The sequence below is a fragment of the Coloeus monedula genome (genome assembly GCF_965178545.1).
Source record: "Coloeus monedula genome assembly, chromosome: 1".
NCBI lineage: Eukaryota > Metazoa > Chordata > Aves > Passeriformes > Corvidae > Coloeus > Coloeus monedula.
In genome coordinates, this window is record NC_138781.1 from 29,996,217 (window position 1) to 30,022,983 (window position 26,767).

The window sequence follows — 26,767 nt, forward strand, 5'->3', positions numbered from 1 at the left end:
CTCCCCGTCATTGTGGTGCTGCGGTGAGGCACGCAGCAGATAAGGGCAGGGTAGGTAAAGCAGCAGGTCAAGTCACAAATATGCGGCGGGGTGAGTCAGGGCTGCAAGGAACAGCTCCAGGCAGGGGCCTGGGCTTGGGGGCACGGGAGCGTGAGGTTTGCCTAGCGAACCTCCCTGAAGGACCCGGCTGCTTCCCACTCCCCTGTTTGTGCCGTTGTGCTGTGGCCCTTTTAGGATGTTCATGTTTGTTAGTTTCTCTCTCTTCTTTTTACATATATTGAATATGCTCAGTAAAATAACTGAGTTACGGCAGTTCCAAAAGTCCTTGCAAGTCCTAATAAGTTCACTGTTCTACCTTGATCTCCCAGTGCTAGAGTAACCCAGCAGCAGGTGCTGAAAAATTAATTTGTCTCAGCTCTTCCCCCATTTTGCTGTGGGAGCAACCCAAATGAGAAGTTAGAATGTTAAGCTAGGCTTTACAGTGATCATTAGCATAGACACAGCTTAATGGTGTTGTTGAAGCTTCCAATCCTGTGTTTTCCCTTAAAAATATCATCTAATCGTCAAACCCAGCAGAATCTATAATAAAAAGAGTGGAGAGGAGTTGCTGTGTGACAGAGCGAGGACTGAAATGGAGTTTGAGGGTGGAAGCAGCACAAAGCAGAGAGCTTTTCCTGAGCCAGACTAGAGCATGGAGACGAGACACGTCTGATGGAAAGCTCCTCAGCATTTCAGCTGAGTTGTTTCTATGAAGGGGAAAAGCACTTCAGCAACATGACCCCATGTTTTCTCATTACATTTCCTCCTAGAAACAATATAATGGGTACAAAAAGCAAATTTAAGATATTCTAAAATCAGTACAGAACATTGAAAAGATTCAGAACCAAAACCAAACCAAAACAAAAACAACCCAAGAAAAAAGAATAAGCAAGCCTACAAAAAACCCCCCACCACAACAGTCTGGCTGATTTTAAAGGTCACACAATGAAAACTAAACTCCAGGGAAACAGAAGTGTTTTTCCAGATAGGAACTGCAGGAGGAGACATTAGCTGAGTTTCCATGAGCAAGACAGTGCTCTTTGCTACTGGCGTGTCCAGTAGAGCTCAAACATCCATAGAGTCCCTGTTTCAAGGGTATGAAATACAACTTTTGCAGCAGACTGCTTTTCTGCCCTAAGAAAAGTCTCCTTGGCAAGGAAGAAAATTGCATGAAGTTCAATGAAACTCTGTGGATTGTCAGGGTTGCTTCAAGAATTGTTTTGGCTAGAGCTGTGTGGCGGAAGTAATGCTTCTTTAAAAAGAAAAAAATAAAATAAAAAGGTATGGGACAACCAGGAAACTGAAGATCGGGAACATTTTAGGCTGTTGTGGAGGCAGCATGCAGAAAGCAAAGACAGAGGAACATTAAACCTGCTCCTTAAAAACTGTGCCTCTGGAAGACTATGTGCGCTTTTGAAAAGCTTTCCAAAATAACCCCCCTTCTCCTGTTTTTTTAACCTGCAAAGCCAGTATTTCTCTAGATGTTTTCCTTCATAGCAAGCTGTGCTGGACTGTGCCTGCTTTGCTGCAGTCTTTTCTTTCCACTGATCAGATTCCCCATCCCCAGGTAGCTCTGGCTCACGGCTCCCCCTTCTGAAGCAGGGAGTGTGCAGTGCCTTACCTTGTTTACTCTCCCAGACGCCTGCCAGGATGCGAAGGTGTTCCTGGTTTCAGCGTGAATGCTGCTGTTCCTACTGCCTATTTATGCACCTTCACACCCCAACTCCACCCACAAGCTTTGAATTTGAATACTACTTTCGGAGAGCTAAACTTTCCAGTTTTTCCCCACCGAAACATTCAGAGTTAATTTTGTAATTAAATAACATTACCATTTCCTGTCAGACGCTGTATCTAAAGTTCAGAGACATTTCTGTAGGCTTTTGGGATATTTCTTGAAAGGTGATTTTAAAAGATTGGCAAGGATCCAAGTCCAGGTAAGCTTAAGTCAAGACTCCTGATTTGCCTGAAGAGTGATTTGTCTTTTTTTGATTGGTTGGAAAATCAGTATGGGTTGCTGTTCTTTTAATCCTTAGAAAAAGTTAAATTGATGACTCAGAACTGTGGATGTTAATTAAATTAATAACTATGCACATTATACAGCTATGTGTGCACACTTGCACATATAACAGCACATAGAATTGTAATCAAACCTAAAAAATTTTGTATAGGTCTCCAGAAAAATGTGTTTGGAAGCTAAACCAAGAAACTGTGCTCATAAGCAGAGATCTAAGCCAACATTTTCTTCAAATTCCACAATTAATTAGTTGTGGAGACATTTATTTTTACCTACAACATGAACACCAATCATCTTAGGTTTCAGATACACATTTAATACAGTGCAATGCTCAGGAAAATGAAACCTGGATGGTCATTCCCACTGCTGCACTGACCACACACGGTCCTTCCGCAGAGGTCAGTGCAAGCCTGTCCTCAGCAATATATGTTGAAACTACGGCGTGTTCTCCTTAGTGCATGCCTCATATATTTCAGTGAGATTAAAATCACATGTTCATGGGCAGTGAATACTTAACATTACTCAGCTGGGTAGATGAAATCCATCAGATATGGATTTTCCTGTTTGAAATTCACAGTGCTCTCTGATGGCTGCTAAAAGCACCCTTTTGTTACAAGTATACTTGAGAGAATTAAGAGCTTTGGATCTTAGTGTGGATTTGCTTTGGTTTCTGTTTTTTTTTTTTATCACGAATAGTAATTAGGAAAACAAAGTGCAGAAGCAAGATGGTGAACTCAAGCAAAAAATAATTATTGAGTTCTACCATGCTTTGTTTAGCTGCTTAATGTATTAGGAGGGTGAAACCAAAGCTCCCAGGCATATCAGTCATTTTAGCTGCCCTTTCTGTATGTTTCATGAAATAAGTATGTTTTCCTGAGAGAATTTGCATATACATTTCTTCTTCTCCAGCACTTGTCCCTGAAGATTTAGAGATGTAATTTGTTATCTTCTATATTGTCTATCCAAACCACATCCACTCAGGTTTTGTTCCGAAACATATACCAAAAGTTTCCAAGGTCCATATTTCGACCTGGGACCACTCACTTTGGACAATTTAGGTACATTCTTAATCCACTTTAGTCTAGATGCAGAAGTAAACCTTGGGTTACCCATTTTGGTCTCAGCTTACAATTCATAACTGTAATGTAACGCACTCTTCGCTGACTCTCTTCTCAGGTCACACCTAAGAGCATTTGGTAGTTTTAAAGCCTGTAAAAGAAGTTCTAGCTGCTCTCTGGTGATGTGAAGAGATAATGAGTAGGTGGGTTCTCGCTCACACACCATATAAAATAATTGGATTTTGTCTAAAAATGCATCCTCAAAGCTACGCCTCTACCTGCTCCTGGCTCCAGCCTTAGATATATCTCCATTTCATTTGCACCTTTGCTTTCTCCTGTTTTCAGGAGATGCATTTACCTTAGCCTGTTTCCACTTAGCCTAGTTCTGCTCTGACAGAATTGTTTCCTATAGGAAACTCAATAATTCAAGTACAACTACTCACAGGGGCTTTCCTGTCAGCTCAAACCCAGTGACCCCAATGCAGATAGTTAGACTTGTCTCTAAACCAGCCTTGTACCTTGTTAATGAAGAGAAAGGCGAGCTCAGTCTTTCCCACAGCTCCTGCTCAGGACGCTGAGACTGTACCCAGCCACTAAGTTTCTTCTGGCCTTTTATAATGGGTTACTTTCTCTGCCTCAGTGACTAAATCCTGCAGGAACTCCAGAGAGCTTTGAACAAAATAGGACTATTCCAGAACGTTTTCTTATTTTGCTATAAAGATCTGGTAGACCCTATTACTGTTAATATTTAACATCTTTACAAAACTAGTCATCAGATTTTTAAGATGATTTTGGTTCCCCTGCTCTGAGATGCCTTTGTTCATTGTATTATACAGAAATTTGCACAGCTTCAAATGGCTGATGTTACATCTGTTCTGAAGGCATTCTCTGAAGTGCTTTGTTTGTCCTTGTTTTTTGTAATACACGAGTTTCAGAATTCAGGCATTTCTCCTAATTTCATAATAAACACATGTTTCCAAGTCTTATGATCTACTGCTTAGAATAAATACTGGAAATTTACATGGGAGGAATGAGAAGTAATGAAAGAGATGTGTAGTCAGACCCACACTAGGAATGCTCTGAGTCAAAGCCAGAGACAGACAGATCTGGAAACCATCAATCTTCCAGTGCTCTTAAAGTAGTAGTATATTGTAAGAGATTGTGGTTGAAAGCAGACAAAATTTATTTGAGCACTGGTCAAATTTCTGTTGTCAGTGCTTTAACCACATGCAGGTTTTTATCACCTGAAAGCTCTTCGGATGAAATTTGACTAAAATTTCTGGAAAGCCTTATACCCCAAAATTTAGGAACAGAGACACCCCCTGACAGCTATGAGAGATGCAGGTCCCATTTTGTTTCCTTCTTGCCCTGAAATAGTTCAAATCTTTATCATGAGTATTATAGGTAGGTGCTGTCCGGATTGGGAAATGCCATGATGATTGATGTCCCCGGTCACACAGGCCAAGACTGTTTATTTGTATAATAGTCACTTGTGCTGGAGCAAGCACTGGATCCCAGGCCTGCTCAGCTGTGATCTGTTAGGTAAGAAAGTGATTTTTCTCACGCTGGCTCAGGAAATATTTGCTAACACTTGCAAATGGAAAGCACTACTAAAGGAGAAACTGGTATCTTATAAGTGGTCCAGACATTCTCCTGAGAGTTGGAAGGCCATGGTTCAACCATCCCTTGTCTACTTTATTTTCATTATTACAAAGCCACATTTCAATACATGGGTGGAAAGACAAAAATTCAGCAGATTTCTTTGGCTGAATATTTAAAGCTGGTAACTGGAGCTCAGGTAAATTTTTGCTAGGAATCTGATGATTTGTCCTGAAGGATGATGGTTTTCCAAAATATCCCAACATTTTCCTCTTTTTAGCTGAATAAATTACTCAATTAACTTGCAATACCTACAGTTTACTGGTAATATTTTTCAAATTGGCCAGCAGAAGAGATTCTAAGGATTTAAAATACGATAATCTGATTCTTTAATTACTGCTTGCAAAACAAAAGAGCAATCCATGAGGATTTTGATATGTCTGGAGGCATTTTTTTCCACTTACACGTGGATGTTTATATTACAAATCACCACCATTTGATACAGGCTGTCGTGAAAAGCATGGAGCATCCCTTACATAGTTTTAGATAAAGATGTGGGTTTGTCATGTAGCCAGTTCTTACACCATACTCCATTTTGAGTTGTGATGCACTGAGATGTCTGGAAGGCATCATTTAAAACATGAATGACATGTTTTAAAATCACTAAGTCATTTGAAGACCCATATTAAATATACTTGCTCTTGTATTGTTTAATGCCCTTTTCACAACAATAAGGAAACTGTCATGGTCTATTACACCAAGGAGTTTCAAGGATTTCAGCATATGTGGAACTTAATTGCTCAGTTGTGCCTGATCCTGGTAGCATTTAGGTTTAACTTTGAAATATTTTTTTCAGTTCCACAGGCAGGCAGCAAATGAGTGAAGAGGGATTCTGTGATGAGAGGGATTGGGAAGCTGGGGGTGTACCCTAGCCTGTGAAGAAAACTGTTTATCTGGTCTTCTTAACTGGGCAAGTCAGTTATCATCAGCAATGCCTCATGTTTGAAATTCTTATACTGAAGTAAATGCATTTTAATAAATTTAATAAATTAAAATAACTAGCTGTGTCTAAAGCCAGAGAATTTGCTGTACTACAAAAATAAATGACTCCTTCCCTGTCTGAGCAGCTGATACTCAATTTTCAGTATTGTTTGAAATCTGTAAGCCAGCACTTTCCTATGTTGTTATACCTCAATATATGAGAACAGTGGGGAAAACATTTATGTTTTGAATAGCTTCTTTTTGTACTTAGTATCACACAGGCAATTTTTAACTAGCCCCTTTCTGTTAATTAAGCTGCCTTCTGTTTCTGGCCTGGCTTGGTCCTTGAATGATAAACTCTATTACAGGCAAGTAGCTGAGCCACAATGTTCATAATTCAACAAGTCTCCCAGAGCTGCCACCTTGCTGTGGTCTTTCTGTAGGCCTCCTTTGTGTTCTTTGTTCTTATTTTAAATTTATGTTTGTTTATCTGTAACCCAGACCCTCTCCGTTCTCCTCGTGCTTTGTCTCAAAGATCAGAAACCTCTGGCTTCTAGTGAGGATCAGTGACGTGATGTCCCAGATCTGACTCTAGAATTAAGGGTCCTTAAGTAATAAGCGATGGGATTCTCTTTATTCTCTTTATTCTTGCTTACTTACCTGAAAGTTTGCGAAGATAAAGATAAAGGATTCCATCCTGTTCTTTTAATTTTTTTTTTCAATGAGCAGCAAACACATCTCAGTGAAATTCCAGCTGAAACCACTGACACAACTGCTTTCTTAGCCCCACTGTGGCTTGTGTGCTAATATAATTTTTTTGAAAACATTTCTTTTGCTTTGGGGCCAATATCCCAATCAGCATGATCTCTGCAATGAAGCGTATGCATTCATTCTGCTGAGTTTCTCTCTCTCCTGGTATTGTTGGTCTTTTTCTCCAAGCTGTGAAGACTCTGGTGGTGTTGATACTCTCTGGCCTGCATGATGTGCTCCACAGAACCCTCCATCTTCTCCCAAATTCTTGACATTGCCTTGGTTTCTGTATTCATCACAGAATGTGCAGCTTTAGTCAGCTACACAGACTTCACAGTTTTAGTGGACTCCAGTGCTGAGTCCTTTCTGCAGCAGGTCTCACAGATGCCATGCCTTAGATGTTCCACCACCTCCTCACTGTGTCCATGCCATGGTACCGTTTTTCTCTCTCTGCTTCAGTCTGAACCAGGTAGGGATCTTTGCTTGGGCAGTTCTAGTTGCCTTGTCAAGCTTAAATCTGGGTTTTAGCAGCCTCATTTCTGAGCTGGATTTTCCAGATCCTGCATATTATATTTTTATCTGTGTCTAAGCCACAAAGTTGTAAAACTCACTCTCCACATTTAGACCAGGTATAAAATCCTTGATGTTTTCACCGTCTTATTTTACCTTTTTTTTTTCCCCTTACTTTTTCTTTTTTTTTGTGGGGGGAGTGTGGGGAATATTTTTTTCATCTTTATGAGGAGGATAGTGTACCACTGGCACAACTTACCCAGAGAAGGCGGTGGGATAATTCTTCTGTCAGGTTTCAAGGAGTTATTCAACAATATTTGATTATTAATGCCATTATTCAGTGGTCATGCAGGGGGACAGGGTTGGAAAGAGTACTTTTATCCAGCCTGACCTTCGACTGTTTGTAACATGAACTTTGAAATAACACAGCGCCCTGTTCCAGCTGCTTCATGCTGAGAGGTGCTTCCTAATGCAGAATGTTGAACGCACTTCTGAAAGCTTCTCACTACAGTCCTTGTCTGCAAATATTGACCTAATTTAATTCCTTTTGTTATATAGTATGCTAATGACATGTTGCAGACCACTGCATTACCAGCAAGACAAAGAAAGCGAGGGCACATTCACAGTTCTGGGTCCAGTTCCGAGCTCCCCCATACAGGAGATATGAACATAGTGGAACAAGTCCAGCAAAAGGGTTCAAAGGTGGTGAAAATATGGAACATCTGTCATTTGAGGAGGGGCTGAGAGAGCTAGGACTGTTCAGCTGCAGAAGAGATGGCTCAGGGGGATCTCATCAATGTGTATCAATACCTGATCATGGGGACCTCCTTGTCCAGAGGAAGGCCACAGAAATGATCAGAAGGCTGGATCACATCTTCAACAGACTGATTTGGGGCTTTAGCCTTGAGAAAGCTCTGGGGAGACCTTACAGCATCTTCCAATACCTAAAGGGGGTCTACAAAAAAGCTGGAGAGGGACTTTTTTCAAGAGGGTGTAGGAATAGGACAAGGGGTAATGGCCTTAAAATGAATGAGAGTAGGTTCAGATTAGATATTAAAAATAAATCCTTTACTGTGAGGGTGGTAAAGCTGTGGGACAAGTTGCCCAGAGAAGCTATAGTTGCCTCATCCCTGGGAGTGTTCAAGGCCAGGTTGGATGGGCCTTTAAACAGCCTGGTCTAGTGGAAGGTGTCCCTGCCCACGTCAGGAGGGTTGGAACTAGATGATCTTTAAGGTTCCTTCCAACCCAAATCATTCTATAATTCTTTGATTCTAAGTAAAGAAGAAAAAGCCAGACTCTTCTCTGACATCGAGTGACAGGATGAGAGTCAATGGAAATTCAGGAAATTACATGCAAATATAAAGTAGAATTTTTTTCCTTTTGTAATGTGAGGATGATTGAAGACTGGAACAGGCTGTCCAGAAAAGTTGTGGAGTCTCCGTCCTTGGACATGTTCGAAACTCAACTGGGTATAGCCCTGAGCAACCTGCTATAGGTGACCCTGCTTTCAGCAGGGGACTTGGACAAGACAATCTCCAGAGGTGCCTGCCAAATTCAACAATTCTGTTTGGTGAATCTACACATCTAGTATATATGAAAGAAAGGTTAAATAGTACAAAGATGAACTTATAATTGGACCCACACATATCCTGCTCTCAGCTGCACCTGATCCGTTGCCCAATATAAGGTAAATTAATGGAAAAATGCCATACTATGGTCACAGATTAGAATATTGTTGCTTCAACAGTAATGAATGGTTATTAACTTTTACCAGTGAAGTGCTCATGTTTCACAATGGTGTGGGTCATACACTGTACAAATACAGTTGTAATGTCCCTATCAGGATAGCTACCTGGCTGTTCAAGCCAATTAGAGTGACTTAAGGCAATGTGTACTTAAAGTTTTGTTTAAAAGTTATGGCCTGTAAATGGTAAGCTCCCGCAGGTGGTGACACTAAACAAGCAGTATCAGTCACAGGGAGCTGATAGAGGATGGGTGTTCCCATTCTCCTGCTGGCACAGTTCCAGCTGATGGCTTGATGATAACGTGGCTCTATCTTGGAATTCAAATGCAAAATGCTCATTTTAAATTGCTCTTTTTAAAATCCTTTTGGAGGTGGCATAAACAGTGCTATCCCAAATCTTGTGAAATATTTAGTTAATAGTGGTCAAAAGGCTGATAGCACAGGAACTGGGACAAGCAGCTATCTCTCATTTGCCCTCCCTCTCCACAAGGTCATTCCAGCAGCTGACAATGACTGAAATAGAAGCGAGCTTAAGCAGTGTGGTCTTTTTGCATCCAGCTGTTCCCTGTATCTAGTTCTATCACTTGAAGATTCCCTAGGAGACAGGGAATTCCCATATAGTCAAGTCAAAGGTAGTCTGTATGCCAAAAAATTGTGTGGAAAAAGATGGAGATGGGAGTATGATCTGAAAGCAGACCACTTAAAAGTAGACCACTTCATAAGGAGCCATACATATGTAAAAATGCACATACTACAGTTCCTGTGTCAGTTATTTGTCAGGAGTCATTTCTGCTTTTAACATGTCCTAATGAGAAGAAAAAATAAGGTGTAATTTCTTGTTTTCTGTTGAAAGACAAACTGCTTTAGCTAGCTAGGTTTTCAGAGTTGAATGCGTTGAGTCATTACAAACACCAGCAGGCTGGGATTTCAGTTCCTGCACTCCTATTTCATATCATGCAGCTGCTGGAGCTGCAGAGCAAACAGGCATCTGGTGGAAAGCTGCCTGCAACCAGCAGCCTCCTACATTTTGCAGGTGTTGCTGGGCAGAAGTAACTGGGGACCAGCTGGTAGCACCCACCTCCTTTCTGGCATGAGTGGAGGGGATATAAATCAGCAGCGCAGGAAGAATGGAGGAAATGCCTGTCTTTGCTTGGCTATTGTGGAGCTCTGCTGTTTGCTGCTTCGGTGGGTTGGTTAGCAGTGCTGAATCCAAGCTGCTGATTCAGGACACAGTGCTGATCCCTCCAGTGAATCTAAGTTTTAAATGTCAAATATCTTATCAAAAAGTTTAAAAACAAACTGAAGGTAATGGATAGCAGTCACATAGATGATGTCAGTTATTTGGAGAGAAGCAATTATTCAGTGCTATATTCATGTGGGTGCCACATGCCAAAAGACCACAGGCATGGGAGCCAGTAAGTATTGCTATTATTTTCATTACATGTTTATATGGTAGGTGCTACTTTCACCTGAGTAAATAATAAACTGTCAACAGCTTACAGGCTTCACTATCTATTCAGCTCCCTGTACTTTCTAACTGAAAATCCTAAAAAGCTAAAACTTATTTGCAGTTTTGGATGAGCTTTGTGTGGACACTTGGATATTGCAAATGTCACGTTGTGTTTGTGCAGAGCTGCTCTCTATGGTTAGGAGCTGAGACTTTTGGCATGATCTCCAATAAAATCTTCCTTTTTTCCTCCTCTTTTAGAAGAAAAGGTATCTCTCAGACAGTGGGTCCAACTAAGGATAGTTTTGAGGGGTGTTCCTTATACTTGTATTTCTTCTTTCTATTGACCAATAAGATTGTCACACCTGTACTTCCTTGCCAACTTCCTGGTTGATGTGTGCAAGAGATCAGCATCTAGCTTGCTTGAATTTGTTTCTCATGTAGTTGCTATGCAGAACCAGTCCTACGTTTTTGTCTTAACTGTCCTGGCTCAGCCCAAAAAACAAATAACATTCTTATAGCTTGTTAATTAAAGTAGAGTCATCATAAAAGCCAAAGAATTACTGTAAGCAGTAGCAAGCTGCATCTTGAACTTTGAGACCATCCTTTTGTTGATTGACACTGCTATGTCAATGAAACTTAAGCATGAACACATCATAAGAATTTTCCAATTGTCTCCTAGAGTCAGTCAGATTCGTTTTGAAATAAAAACACCCCATTTTTTCCTGTTAAGTACAGAAAATGTAGGCATATAAAAGTCCTGATATGAGTAGCTCTACCTTTTAACTATTTCAGTTGTAGGCTGTAAGAGATTCTGGGAGATACCTTAACATTATGAGGCATTCCAGCAAAGTCAGTGGGGCCATTTGTCATTGCATGTGCATTTGTCCAGTAGAGCTTGGGTCTACATTACTCACAGGCTTTTTAGTTCCTTTGGATTTGGGAAATGAGGAAAAAGAGTTTAATTTAACAAATCTTTTTCAAATAATTGACACATGACTTGGCAAGACTAAAGATGCTTAAAAGGGCATATGGTGTGATTCTTCCTATTCTTCTCCTGTTCAGGGCCAGAAGTTGAACTTTGATGAACTTTGTGGGTCCCTTCCAACTCAGCATATTCTATGTTTCTATGGTCAGGTTAAAAGAATAAAGATGTTAATTTAAAAGAAGAGGTGTTAAATTCACAAAAGTCTGGGGAAAATGAAACTGGTGCTTTTTGTTTACAGGCAATTTAAATTGAAAAGAAAAATTGTTCCAGGGGTATTATTTTTACTGCACAATCATAGGGTTTTCTTCCTGTCACTAACATTGCTCATATAAAGAATGACTCCTTTTGCTCGGCAGCACCTGATTCTATTAGCAAAGACCCCTCCAGGAAAGTCTTAAGAGTTTTGCCTTCATGAGAGTGCACCATGTTGCCATGTTTCTTTCCTGTTGCTTGTTTGGTGAGCAAACAAACCTTCTGTGACTTCATTTAGTGATCTGGTTCACACTAAGCAGAGAGACCTCAGCTTCCAAATTCTATATGCATCTGTCTTACTGCTATTTCTAAAAATTTTAAAGTCAAGCTCTGTTCTTGGCCACTTGTCAAAAGGCCATTTTTTGGTTTTTGTAGAGGAATGCTAATGTACAAGTCAGGCCTCAAGTGAATCTCAGACTGAACACCCTTTGCTTTTTCTGCTTTTACTGCATCAGCTGGTATGATAAATTCAGCTCTCCTTGCAAACTGCGTTATATAGAAACCTTGCTTGATAAAATGCTTTGGTTCAAGTGGAAGGTACATTGTGGTGGAACTGAATTCTGTAAAGCCTTCTAACTAGTTCCAGAAGAGTGCCACTCTCTAATTTGCTTGGTTTCACTGAAATCTGCCTTGTGTACGAGTCTCACCCAGGATGACTTGCAGACCTGGCGAACAGGAATCTCTAATAGCAGTAGCCCTGGGTGTTGGTTCTCTGCTCTGTGGCACCATAGCAATTTGGGAGTGGCTTTGTTTAATTAATAATCAAAATATCCTACTTACTACCTTTAGTTTGACTAGGGAAGTGGAAAGAGGGGGAGAGAGCGAGAGAGAGCGAGCAAGCCTACCTGTAGCGTATAACAGTAAAGAGGTTTAAATATTATGGCAGATAAATGGCAAAGGCTTTATTCTATCCATGAAGGGAGATACCCTTTTACTTTCTCTCTGTGTGTTCTATGCAAGATGGTATTGCATTCTGAATGTGTTGGAGAGGGCATCCTAAGGCAGGAACGCAGCTCTCAGTCAGCAAATCTGAGATGGATGAAAGTTAGTGCTGGGTCGACTCTTCTGGTTGAACAGTAGCTTGCAGCTAAGTTGTACCAAAAATATTGCTGCAATTCTTCTAACAGGAAATGAATTGGATTTAAAACTAAAAGCATATAAAAGCTCCACCCTAAAGTTTTGGGGGTTTTGTTATCCTATTCTATATTTTAAAGATTGTGTTATTGTCCAGTTCACACTAAGTCATAAACTTAGCAAAGACATTAATGAAAAACCCACCAGCGTCTCTTTGCCCATTTGCTACAGGTGCCAGGGTTGATATTTTGGAAAAATTAATGCACATTTGGAGGCTGGAGTAATAATACTAGTTCTTTTTTCAGTGGAGCTATCCCTGCCTTTGGGCCTATTCGTAGGTTCTGCACCATGCAACTTCAAAATAACAGTGGAGTCAGATTCAGGTCACTTTTTTTTTTCATTCATTCATTTTATATTTTTTTTTCAGACTTCTGCAGAAGAATGAAAACTATGATTTAGGCAAGCTTTTTAGAAGGGGAGGCTGGGGAACCAGAGAGTTATTTGTTGTCAACCAAACATTTTAAACAAAAAAAGTAATTTTAAAAACACATGCTTGATCAAAGACTTGGATTTTTCTGTGTCAAATTGTCATTTTGCAAAAAAAAGAAAAATCTGTTCGGATATGAAAAATAAGATTTTTTGCAAAATTTCTCATTGAAGTAAAAATTGGTTTAGAAAAAGTAATTTTTTTGGCTTCACTTCACAAAATGAGACTGTCACAGCGGATTGCTTGTGCTGTTTCTGCTTGTGGAGATCCAATAAGAACTGGCAGTGTGAAGAATTCTCTAAGTGAAAGCATGAGTCAGTTACAAAGCCTATGTTTTCGGAAGGACTTAACCAGTTGAACAGTCTGGTGGGAGATTGGTTAGATGGAATTGGTTAAACCATAATCAGATGGTGGGGTAAGGTGTAGTATGACACATGAATTTTGTAATTTTCCATAGAGTCTCCCACTCTTGGTAGAAAATCAGATAATGGAATTTTGTCTTACAGAGTAAAATGGAGAATTTAAGGGCTCCTTGAAGTGTAGTGAGACTTTTAAAAATGTTAGAACAAAAGATTCAATTTTTAAAAATTGCTATTCATTCAACCTGCAACTTCAGGACAAAATGCCACTGAATTCTGAGTAATATCGGACTCAACACTTGTATCTACAACCCGGATTTGCATTTTGTGCCTACCATTTCTAAATTTACTTTCTACTAAGTCACCCTCATGTCCTTGTTGATTAGAAACACTTTTTTAAACATGGTTTAGGTGTTTAGCACTGCACAATGACTACAGCTTTTACCATTCTGAAGGAGTTTGTTTTGGACATGAACCTGGGTCATTCCAGAGTTCTTGTGGGGCATCTTAATATGACATCTACACTTTGAATCCAGTCTTTCTCTGGGGCTCTACCATTCACGCCTCCAAAGATGAAATCAAATAAGCAACTGTAAAGGTCTAAAATTAATCATATATATCAATTCAGTTACAAAACTGTGTCAATGAAATGGTGTCAGCAAACGATTACTATTTTAATAACAAAAAGAGAAATTATATAAATGGCGATGTGAGAGCACAGGGTGCTTGTGAGGATGATGGAGTCTCCTATGCCAGAGCTACTGGAGCAGAGTGTTGTAAGTACACACAGCAGTGAAGGAATTGGCAGGTCACAGCACAGCCACACAAATGTTTGGAAAAGCTTCTCCTTTTGGGTGGTAAATCTTAGCTTGTCTGATATAATACTGTGCAAAAATTGGCCTAAGCACCACAGGGGTTATTTGGGACAGAGGAGCGATCATGCTGTCAAAATGACAGATGGAATGCACCAGTCTCACCATTATGGGTAATCAGTTAACTGCTTAGCTAGGTGCCTTCATTCCTACAGTCTTTTTCAGTCACTGAAGAACTTCCCCTTTCTTCTCAGGCCAGCTTTGCTGTAGTGCTGAGTAGCCCTTCTTTCACCAGGTCTATATGAAGAGTTTCACTTCTGCCAGACATGGTTTTAAAGTTAAGCTGTCTGAGGTACAAACTTTGTGCCATGTGTTAGTGCTCAGCTGTGTCCTGGTTCCTGTTCAGTTCCTGGGGTCTGGCTTTGAACAGAAGCAGCAGCTTAGAGTGAGATCTCAGCCCTTCCCCTGAATGACCTGGGGCATGACAATGCATATGTGTGTCATTATAACCCTTGGTTCAGTAACAATGTGGCTGGGCAACATTTTGTTACTGACTCAGGTTTTTAAATTCATCCTTAATTTTTCCCAATTACAGTGGTGTCAATGTTTAATAATCTTTGAAATACTGTCCCCGTGGCACAGAATATGGAAATATAACTCAGTATAATGCAGGGGTGTAACAGCTGTGTGCTCAAGCATCCTGAACAGGATGTGCTGGCGGAAGTGTCCTGGAACTACCTTCCTCTTAATTCCTGCATTTAGCTCACTTGCAAAGCTAATTGGATATAGTTTCTTCATGTAAGCAGTAGCTTGGCTTGTACTTCTACTTTGTTTAATGACTAATCTCTTCCAATCTATATATGTTTAATCAGGAGATGACCTAGGTCAGATAATAAGTCTGCTGCAAATGTTCTATTTGCAGCCTGTTGTGCTAAGCAATAGCAAATCTATTGAGTATTCTTGTAATGCAAATCCCTTTCAAATCACTTTTACTGATGGAGAGAAAACGTGTCAGCTTGTGAGTGGCTGCCTGCCTATTCCTGACTGACTTGATGTTTTCAAGAACAGTTTCAGGGAATAAATATACCCATGCTATATTTATCCATGACAGTATCAATTTGTCAAGCTCCTGCTAATTTAAGTTGCAAAGAACTTCCTTTAGTATTAAGCAATTATTTATACGTTGATTAGTCTTAAATAATTTGTCCTAAATCTCAAACCTGTCCCAAATCTTGTGTACTTTTATTCCTGTTTACTGTTTCAATTAATGCAAATCTCCATATATCATTAAAATCCAATCCAGAAATTGTTAAATCTACATTTTAAAAACATCTATCTATCTATCTATCTATCTATCTATCTATCTATCTATCTATCTATCTCTATACACATGCAGACTCCAGAAAGGACAAAGGGAGGGTCTTGCCAGAGCAGTGATGCAGAAGGCATCATATCCCCATATATTTGGGAATAGGAAACCAGCTTCTTTCATGGTGGTCATAATTTTAGACATTTGATAGCCATTAAGACCACTGCTCACTGTTGCAAAATTGAAAAGCCTTATGGACTTCTCAGGTTTTTTTGTGAAGAGGGACATCAAGACTGTCCATCTGAGGGTCTTTCCATTGTGGTCAACAGGCAACCCTGCTCTCCTCTGTGTGAATTAATTCTGAACAAGTAAGTCATGTCTGTAACTGGGGACCGCCAAGTTGGATGAATCTGCCCATTGACAAACGACACGCTGTCTCATTACAATGCCTAGCATGACGTCAGTGATGTGGTTGGTGCTCACTGAGATCACTGCTTCTCTGGTGGAGGGCAGGAGGTCAGCCCTGCCAGCCCGGCCTGAGGAGTGCCTCAGTGCTGGCTCTAATTGTGCTGCTGTGGTGAGGAGCTCAGAAATGAGAGACTGAACAACTGCACTAAGCTTCTGCACTGGCAGGACTATTGGGAGGTTTTTCACATGGTAGCCTGTTCCACAAAGCCCTTAAACATACCCACTCTGGGGGATGGCTGTAATTCTGATCCAGGATATTTGTTTCCTTCTTGCCTGATTATTGAAGATTAATATTCTGCCTTCTTGCCCTCTGTAATATTCTGGTCTTGAGGGAGCATACGAAACAGCTTATCCTATCAAATAAAGTGATAGGGAATGATTCTTGAATGCTTGATCATTCTTGTCATACTGTTTGACAACTCTTTTTGTGTTGTAAATGTGCAGTAAGACCTTTGATCCCTGAGCTGGTCATGTTAAGTTCACAGCTCAGGCTGAGGCCCTGCTGTGCATTCAGTGAAGGTTTTGTATCTGTGGAAGAGAATTAAGGGACACAGACTGCTTTGTGCAAACCAACCTGGGAGGATAGATATGTTCTGGAAATTAAGCTTAAGCTGTGCCTCTGCAGAGGGAGTGGCATCTCTGTGCAGGCTGGCTGCTGCTGCAGCTGACCACAGCTTTGCCTTGCCCTGTTTGCTTAGCTGGGTGGATGCTGGAGACAAGGGGAAAGCAGATAGGAGCTTGGACTGGTTTGCCCGCCATGCTCAGGGTCCTCAATGAAACACAGGAGTCATCATGTGGTGAAAATGGAAGAAATCTGCCCTGTGCTTTCTGTGCCAAAAAGGGAGGGTGTGGTGGTCACTGACAGTTCTTCCTGCCTGGATGCACTTTTGTGCTGGAGGAGGAAATAAAGAGTCAGGGCAGTGATACACATGTTTATGGTGTGAACTTCCTGTAGTGTAGGAAAGGATGCTGTTATCTCCCACAAAGCCTCCCACAAACTCTGTAGGAACAATTGCAACCACTCCTGACATGACTAACCCTGAGCAACTGCTTAACAGAGTCCATAGTGAATAGCTGCATTGTGAAGGGCTTGGCCCACTTCTGTTCCCCCAGGTGTTTCAGAAAGAGGAATCTCTAAATGAAGATGAATGGAATCAGTAATATAATAAACCAATGACAAAGAAATGTTGAGCAACTATCAAAACTCTATGCAGGGGCTGGAAGCTTGCTGTCATGGATACATGCCCATTTCTGGGTTATTTTAATTCTGCAACTGAATTTATAATTCAGAAAAGCACAAAGTGCTGTTTTAGTGAAAAAAAACCCCATCATACCTATAGTTTTACCTAAAAATAAATGTTTTAGTTATAGCAGTTTTTCTCTGATTGTGAAAACTCCTTTGATTTATGAGTATTACTTAGATTATGTGTCCTGATGATAAAATAATTTTCTAGTCACTTATGAGAGAAATTCACTGGAGAAGTATTTCCTTATTTATACCCCTTGCTGTAGAAACTACATTCTTGACTTCTTTGATACATTTACCAGCTCAATTAATCCAGGTGGTCTTCCTTTGGTCATGCCCACAATTCCTTTCCTTCTTCATCCCAGGAAGGACCAAGACATAGGCACAATCTGCTTACATAAGGGAGCTGAATGGCCTGGAGATATGAGAGAGAGAACAATGTGTAATCACTGTAAATGTGGAGGCCAGATTCCAGAGCTCCTTCCCTAGCAAATCCGTGCAGGGAAATGGCAGTTTAAAGTAACTCAGACCAGCATCTCTTTGATGTAAAAACCTCTTTTTTTTTTTCTCTCCCCAGGTATAGAGTGCATGGAAAAAAGAATCTAAGAAGGCACATTTTGCACTGTTGTTCTTTACAGCCTGTGTCACTCCATCTTCCACTGAGTAGGACAAGACTATATGTTACAATATTTGTCTTAAATACCTGTCAGTGATGACCCTCCCTTCCCCAGGCAGCCACTGACAGCTGACTCATGCTTTTCTCCTAGAGAATGACAGCCTCAAGGCTTTAGTTTCTGGCTTAATTCTGGCTCAAGTTCAGGAAAACCTCATTTAAGATATACAGAGGAAATTTTCAATGAATAGCTTATCCTTCCTTTCTCTTCTGTCTTCCAAATTCAGTCTTACTTTTGACATTGCTTTCTTTCATGTTTTTCCTCTCAAATAAAGGGAGGATAAACATTTTGTGCAGACAAGGTAACAATGACCAGGTGAATTGAGATTCACGTGCACATTTTAAAAACAAATTAAAGAAGTGTATCACTGTTATGTTCCTTAGTATGCAATGTTTTACAATAAATTAACTCATGATTTAGTAGCATGGGTTGCTAAATGATCATGCCCAGCTATAGTCTCTCTTGCTGTCTTATCCAAATAATTAGTTGAAACATAAAGATGAATATTAGGTCTATATGAGATAAGTGGTTTTGTCGACATGAAAAGGAAAAAACACAGCTGTAGAAAGAATACATTTTTCAAGTGTCATGTGTAGAATGGCTGCACTTATGTAAGTTGCTTACATAAGTTACCACTTACTTCATCGATTTACACCTAAAATTAATGAAGAAATCTGCATTTCATTCAGGATCTACTCTTGCCTAGCATTGTGACTTCAAGTGTGTAAAAGCTGTCCTTTCTCCATTAAACAAGCTAATCTCTATTTGCTGTTCTACTCTGGTTTCACAAAGTCTAGCTTATATTGGAGATGAGTTTGAAAATTTTCTGTGATCATCACACAGTAATTGCCATGGTAACTATGAGGATAATTAGAGATGTTTTTTTTGCCGGAAGAGGTGCATAAAGAAGTGATTAGAACCAACATATGCCAGGAGGAGGCAGCCTTTCTATATCAAGCTTTTTATAACAAGAGATTATAATCACTCACAATTTAACTACAGAAACACACTGGCAATATTTTTGATGTTTCATACAGTAAGTTTATATCCTTCTTATAGATAATAAAATCAGTCATTAAAAATACTACCTCCCAGTACAGGAGAGACAGCATGTTCCAGACAGGTACTTGCATTGCATGAAAGCACTTGATGTGTAGCTAAATCACAGGGAGTGATAGGTCCTCATGAGCTTGTGCACACTCCCCTTCAGGTACCAATTGGGAATTCAGGCATCTGTTCTAACCAAAGCACTTCATGCTAACAGCTAATCTGATTTTGGGGTAATACTCCCAAATAAGAGAAAATAACCCAAAAGAAAATTCAGGACTCAATAACTGGTTGCACACTGAAGACCAAGGCTCTGCTCTGAGGCAATTGTTCTCCAGTTCAGAGAGTTTTCTCTAACTAAGAACTTAGCTTCATATTTGGTAGATATAGTGCCAGGCCTGTATTTCTCCTGCCACCTGCCTCAGGCTGTAGTGGATACTCTGCCCTTGAAACATAAGCTTCTGCCCCCAAATTTGTACAAGGCCAACTAGCATTTAGCTACTTGTTAAACTTCAGATAGGCTCATAACAATTAAGGGATTATGATTATTGTTTAATCGTGTCAAAATGAACCAAGGAGAAAAATAATGACAGCTACCATAGCTTCCCTTCATCAAGGGAAGAGAGCAGAGCCAGTATTGTTGACTAGAACCAGTGCATTTTACTTGTGCAGTAATCACTCACCTCAAGCACCATGTGAGGAATATAATGGCTCAAAAGGGAAAGTGTGTTCACATCAGCAATAAATGCTGCTGTTGGAGCTGAGTTCTGACCTCACCCTATGGAATCACAGAACTGTTTGGGTCAGAAGGGACCTTAAAGGTCATCTAGTTCCAAATCCCCTTCCATGGTTAGGGACACCTTCCACCGGACCAGGTTGCTCAGGGCCCCATCCAAGCTGGCCTTGAACACTTCCATTAGAGTCCTAGTAAGCCCAGCAACTTACAGACCTCTAATTCCTCCCAGTTGTTCCCCATGCCACGTGTGTCTGTGGACGGGCAGTATGGAGAGACACGCAATTGTGCTGGTTACCCACAAAAGGGATGGGAGCCATAATCCTGCCACCTGTTCTTCCCCCACCCCTGTATCATCATGCAAAGCAATCTACACTTCCATAAATAAAATACCCTTAGAAGTGCATTAGTTATTCTCAATTTGGTGAGTGTAGCCAATACATTCACAAATTGTGCATAGAAAAAGATAAAAATTTTAACTTTCTCTGCACTGTTTGAAATTATTATAATTAATTTCATGGGAGATTTTGATTGTTTTTCAACTTTGCTGTTTCAAAGTGTGGCTATGAGCCTGACATCTTTTTAGCAACTTGCCCCTATAGTCCCTATGTAGTTTGAACATTTTCATCATTTATCAGCATACTGCCACAAACATATTGAGCCTACATGACTAAAATATGTATAATGCCAAAGTATTTACTGGCACTGGCAGTGCTTGCTATTGTCAGACTTGGAACCACACTTTCTTCTTTAAATGAATTTCAACTTTACTTGGACCTGTGGTAGCTACTAAAAAACCTCTATCACTGTAGCTAGAACTGTGGAGTTATGTTTACCAAAAGTATTTTGGGAATTTACTCTTCCTCAAAGACATTGTTACTTCTCGGCTTATGGCTCAGTAGACCATGTTATGAAACTATATAGCAGGAAGACTTTTCTTTAGCTTTCTTGGTGAGTCATCCTCTCAAAGGACGTGTGTGCTTTGGATTGTTTTAGTGCAGGAAGGAAAGGTCTTATGGTTTGTGTCGGTTACAAAATTGTGGATGCTCTCTTCCATTTGTCTTAATGCAATGCCTTTTCTCCCTTAACTTCAGGAATTCAAATGACTGATAGAACAGATTTCACAGTCAGAAAGAGGCAGTACTAATTAGTTGGTGCTTTTTTCCATTAATATTAGCTGGATAAAAGCACCCTCATTTCCTTGACCTGCCACATGCTTTTTGCATGATCTTAGCCTGCCTGTGTTTTAGTTCCTTCTGTATAAAAATATGGAAAGCTAAACATCCTTAGCTCCGGCAACTCACTTCAGGGTAAATAACCAAAGGAGCTGTCAGTCTCTTTAATGCTGCTTCCATATGGTAGGACACCTTCAGGCAGCACACCTGCCTGTGGATACAGCTTTGCCTAGTGCTTAAGATGTTTGGTTCTTGTGCTCAGAAATGCCCTATAGCTGTACCTAGGGCTTTACAACCTCAGCTCACCATCTGTGCAGTCAACACATTTGGTCAGGAAAAGCAGCCTGAAGGTATCCCCAGTAGTCATACTTGACAGTGTTAATAAAATGGCTACCACATAAACACTTCAAATTTGCACTGTTGCCTTCTAGAAATAGCATGTGAAATAATGTTTATTAATTTAAAATTCTCTGTGAAATATCCACAAAGCTGTGTCTTGGCTTTTATAAACAGTGAAACAAACACTAAAGGTTTATTTCTCTTTAATGGAGTTGTTCCACATCTCATATCTTTAGTCCAAGAATGCAGGACAGCCCATAATACAGTTTTACTGGACCATGACTCCCTGTGTATTAATTTGTTTGGTAGGTAATTAAGAAAGTGCGTTTTTCCAAGGAAGGAAAGATTTAGTCTCCAGGTCCAGGATGATTATTGCTGCTCTGAATCTTTGAATTCCCTTTTGGGAATTCATTATGGGATTTAGGAATTTTTGTTGTTCTTCTTTTTTTTCCTTTGTTTTTTGTTTTTTGGGTTTTTTTGTCAAGGTTGAGAATATATAAATTAATGAGAATTAAGCCATTGAGGCCATGAGGGGATATTTTTTTCAGTTAGGGCAAGAATGCTCCTCAGTGGGAATGTGTATATTAAAATATTTGATGACAGTAACAAATATTGTTTGTGGAGTTGTCTTCCAAGTGAAGCAGTGCAGGTCTGGAAGATGTGAGCTCTTCTTCTGCTCTCATGCTCTGATACAAATGCTCAAGTACTGTGTAAAATCACAGCCCCAACTGCTTGTAGGCTTTAAGCAAAAAACCCCTTAGCAGAGCAAGGCTACTCTTCTCTCCGCCCTGTGCAATATTCCTCACCGTAGGGTGTAGCTTCCTCTCCAGGCAGTCACTGATCTCTTCCCCGTATATGAACATAAGCAATGAAGCCGGTGGTTTTTGTGCATCCGTGAACTTTTCTCTCTGCAGCTGGCTGGGTACTAAATAGCAGGGTGGGTTCCTGTGTGCCAGCCTTTTACAAACAATCATCTGGGGACATGCAGGGTGTGAGAAGGAGTAAGAAGTGATACCTTAGAAAGGTAACAGAAGACACAGTAGATCTTTTTGAAGCAGTGTTAGGCTCTTTCCTGAAACGGTAACACAGTCCAAGCACCAACACATTCCATGTGGAGTGTTGTCTTTTGAATCTTATAAACTTGAAAAGTTATTGTGTATGGTATTTTTCCTCTTTCTCACAGGCCATGTGACATGTACAGAGGGTGACTTGATGAATGTCTGCTGGAGTTGGCCTTATTGGGAAATTTCAAAATTCAGTTCTTGATATGGCAGTGTGAACTAAAAGATGATTCTGCTTATTTGGGATTTTTCTAATTACACAAAGATAGGGGAAACTGCTGTTTTTGTGTGTCTTCTCTGATTCGAAAGGGATCAGCAAATATCTGATACCTCCTAAGAGAAAACAGTCTGCTGAAATAGATCCACTTTTAGTGACTAAGGGGTCAGTTACTTTACAATACACAGCAGCAACCAAAGATGGCAAGTCATGAATTGCATGAGCATCTTGAGCAGCAAGGAAAAGGAATTAATAGATAGACTGCAAATTCTGTAGATTTTCTGGTGGAAAAGTAAATATTCCTCCCCTTCTATTTGGAGGTTTTGGACTTTTTAATAGCCATGGAGACTATTTATTTCCTTCTGACTTGTACTGTCGATCTGTACATCCATTTGAACAAAGGAACAAACAAAAGGAAGCAAATTAGTGACTTGGTTGTGTGGAGGACATCTCAGCATTGGGAAATTTCTGTGTCAGCCTTTGGCAAGAACATGTGTAGTACATGAAACAAACCAAATTATATCAGTCTTATTCTGTAAGATCAAGTTACTTTTGCATTTTAAGTGCTGAGGTGTCCCAGTCTCTCACCTCCATGGTACACAAAGGTATGGTGCCTTTTCTTTTGTTCAGGTCAAGTGCAAATATTTGCACATGGGAAAATGTTTTAGCTCTACAGACCAATAGATCAGCCATCTGCCTGGAAAAGGCAACGCCTTTCTGCGCTGAGACGGATACACAGGGGAGGATCCTGTTCTGTCAGTTCTCAGATTCCTGAGCCTCACCTCACTGACGTTAAATCCACGTTTGTTTGTCTACTCTTGGTCTGATTACACCAGATAAGTCCAGACAGTAAAGTAGACAAGGATTTGTGAACAGGTGGCAGTAAAGTTTGCTTCCCAGAATGTGTTATGGTCATACCAAAGATAAAACAGAGAAATTTTTTTGTAAAAAACATGGATTTCCACAGGTGATGCCGCATGATGCCCGTGTGAATATTAATGTCTAATCATTGAGAATACAGGCTATGAATTCTGTAAAAGCACACAGTCTACACAGGTAGGTTTTCTCATCTATTGGTCCTTATCCTATGACTGAATTTATTCTGTGTAAAACAACTTCTGCTCTCACATTCACATTTTCAGTCTTTTATTGTCTTCCTTCAGCTTTAACCTAGTTGTTTTAGTTCCAGATAATCAAGAAACAAAAGGAACAGTTTCCACTTCTTTCCTTAAGAAAGTGGAAAGTAAAGAGTATAAATAAAAATCTGCCCACTAATATTGTGAATAAATTTGTGTGGTGTGCAAGCAGAAAAGCAGGGAATAAAAGAGGGAGCAGACTATCATTCCATTCATTTCAGAGGAAAAGAGGGGAAAGAATCATGTTATGTCTGTTATTGAAGAGTTTACAGACTTATTATGTTATCTCAGAGCAATGTGACTTTAATCTGAGATCTGAGTTTCTGTTCCATCAGGAGAAATATTACCTGGTGAAACAGTCTTCAAAGAGAAGGCAGAAATGTAGTAGCAGCTCTAAAATTAAGGATGACTGTTGAACTAAGCTGTGAATAAAAAATATGTGCATACAGGCCTTTTTTTACCTGAATATCTAGCTCCACCAAAAGGACTGAATCTGAGTCTTTAAGAATCTCAGAGGTTTAGTCCCATTTCTGAAGGCTATGGCTGGGAACAGATTTCAGCATGGTACTTATGGGGATTTGAGAATGTAAAGAGGGTGAAATCCCCTTTAGTTACTTTGCAAAGAGATTTCATCTGACACAGCATAACTCATATGCCTGTGGGATCTCTGGAAAGTGGCTACTCTCTGCTTGAATGAGTGGTTTGTTAAAACTGTTACAAACTTCCACAGTAGCAAATACTGTTCGAAGTTACAGATGCAATCACTATTAATAATACCTTTGGAAATGAATCTGGATTTTCTTCAAATGTTAAAATAACCTTCACTGCAGTGTAAATCTAAAGGCTAACTTTTGTTTGATGATTAAGTCAGTGAACATTGTATTGTTCTGAAAATTTGGTTATTTATTTTAATTCACACAGTTTGTTTCCTGTCTGCTGTCTCACTATCAAATGCCAAAAATGAGCAGAACAACAGTAGCCTTCCAGGACCAGGGCTTGAATTACTTGTTTCTTCCACAATTCCAATAAGTGGTAATTCTACCATTTATTTCCTTTTACATCACTGAGGTGAGACAGATTATGGAGTTCAGCTTTCCTGAGACCAAGCAAGCTCTGGACTGTGGTACTTTATCACTAATCTTTTGGGATTCCAGCTCTGTGCATTCTTGACAGCCACCTCTTTGCTTATGAATGGATCCCCTAAAGGAATAAAGAACATTAAACTGGTTTTGAAGAGGGAAGGGGATAAAACCAGGCTCACTGGAGTTAAGTCTGGTAGTGGCACACAGATGTCTGAGGGACAGCATGCTAGTGAGGCCCTTTGGTCTGCCCTCTCAGTGGAGGTAGGGGATAGAGCCATGTGGCAGCAAAGACACAAGAGTTATTGATGTTAGAAACCATGGAAGTACCTGGGAATGGTCATGTAGGAATTAGGGCTTCTCCCCTCAAAAAGGTGGCAGGATCAACTGCCACTATATATATTGGGATCAACAGCCCAACTGAAATGCATCTACACAGCGCACGCAGCATGGGCAACCAACAGAAAGAACTGGAAGCCACTGTGAAGCAGGAGAACTGGTGTAGATTGCCAACATGGTGGGATGACTGGCACAACTGGAGTGCTGCAGTGGATGGCTACAAACTCTTCAAAAGGGGCGGGCAAGGAAGGGGAGGCAGTGGGGTAACTCCGTATGTTAGGGAGTTTTGATTGCCTAGAGCTTGGTGATGGTGGTGACAGGGTTGAGAGTTTATGGGTAAGAACTGGGGGGAAGGCCAACAAGGCAGATGAGTGTCCAGAGAAGGGCAATGAATCTGGTGAAGGGTCTGGAACACAAGTTTCATGAGGAGTGGCTTAGGGGTATTGGGGTTGTTTAGCCTGGAGAAAAGGAAGATGAATGGCTGTCATGGCCACCCTGGGTGATCTCTGGCAGCTAGCTTGCATTTCGTTCTCCAGAATATCTCTGGCATGCTCAAAAGAAGGTATGACCACAGACTGGGAAATCTTGCCAAATCTGGAACAGATAAAGACATAAAGGATAGAGCTCAGCACAAATCAAAGGAATGAGATTTGCAGTTTAATTTTACTTCTAGCATTTTTCCGATAGGTTAAAAACATCATACTGATTGTAAAGACAACACATTGCTAATGACTGAAACAAATTTTTTTTTCTTTTACTGTACAGGTCATTTATGTTCACTCTGTTGGAATATATGTTTATATGCAAATTTTGCATAATTATGAAGATGTGGATGTGTGCAATATAATTCACTCATGACATATTAATACAAGGTATTGTGAATTAGCAAAGCTTTCCTGCTGAGAGCCTTCTTTCATCTATTGTATGTACCCAGGCAGCATCACAGCAGATGGCAGGTTGCACAAAAAAATGACACAGGTGTTTTACATGTAACACAACATATATGCTCCTACTGCAGGTGAATGGCTGACTATTTTGCTCTAACAAAAAACCACATTGCTGGGATAATAAACTATTTCAACTGACTTTAGCTTTTTACTCAAAACAGGGTGTCCACCCTTGTGTACAGTGATCCTCTGGAAATTTTGCGAAGACTTTGTTTGTCCAGATTCCCTCAATAAGCTGCCACCTTCACGGTGGAATGCTACAGAAAAGGAGGGAACAACCTGGGATGAGCTTCCCATAACTCAAGTGCCATTTAAATGAAAAGAGCTAGGATAAACCTCCTCATTTTTCCCATGCCAGACTTCAGCATCACTTAGCCTCAGGATTGGAGTTCTGGTTCTATCTCCTTCCATCTCTCTTGCTTCACTGTATCTTTATTGTTGCAAAACCTGCAGCTGCCCTATGATTATTATCACCTCACTGAGACTGCATGCTCAGTCTCTTCTGTTTTCAGCTACAACAACAAAAGTTAAAGGATTATACAGAGGAAAGCTAAGCCCGGAACACTGTTGTTTTTTTCATTTGTTTGTTTGTTTTTTTCCTATGTAAGCTATTCCAAAATTTATAGCATGAACTTTCTGGTCTGATTTGACAGCAAAGTTTCCTTTAATGAGAAGTAACTGTATAAAGCAGGGGTACACTAAGAATTAATAAGCTTCTTGCAATAAAAGTTAAATTGGGAGCCAAGATGCAGCTATTAACTCATGTAATAAATTGCAAATAGACATCAAAAAGATTGTTTATAACTCCTCTTCAGAAGTCATAGCTGGCTGGCCTAATAGAGTCATTACTGGATTGCTAAAATACAGCTCGAATTTGCTGCAC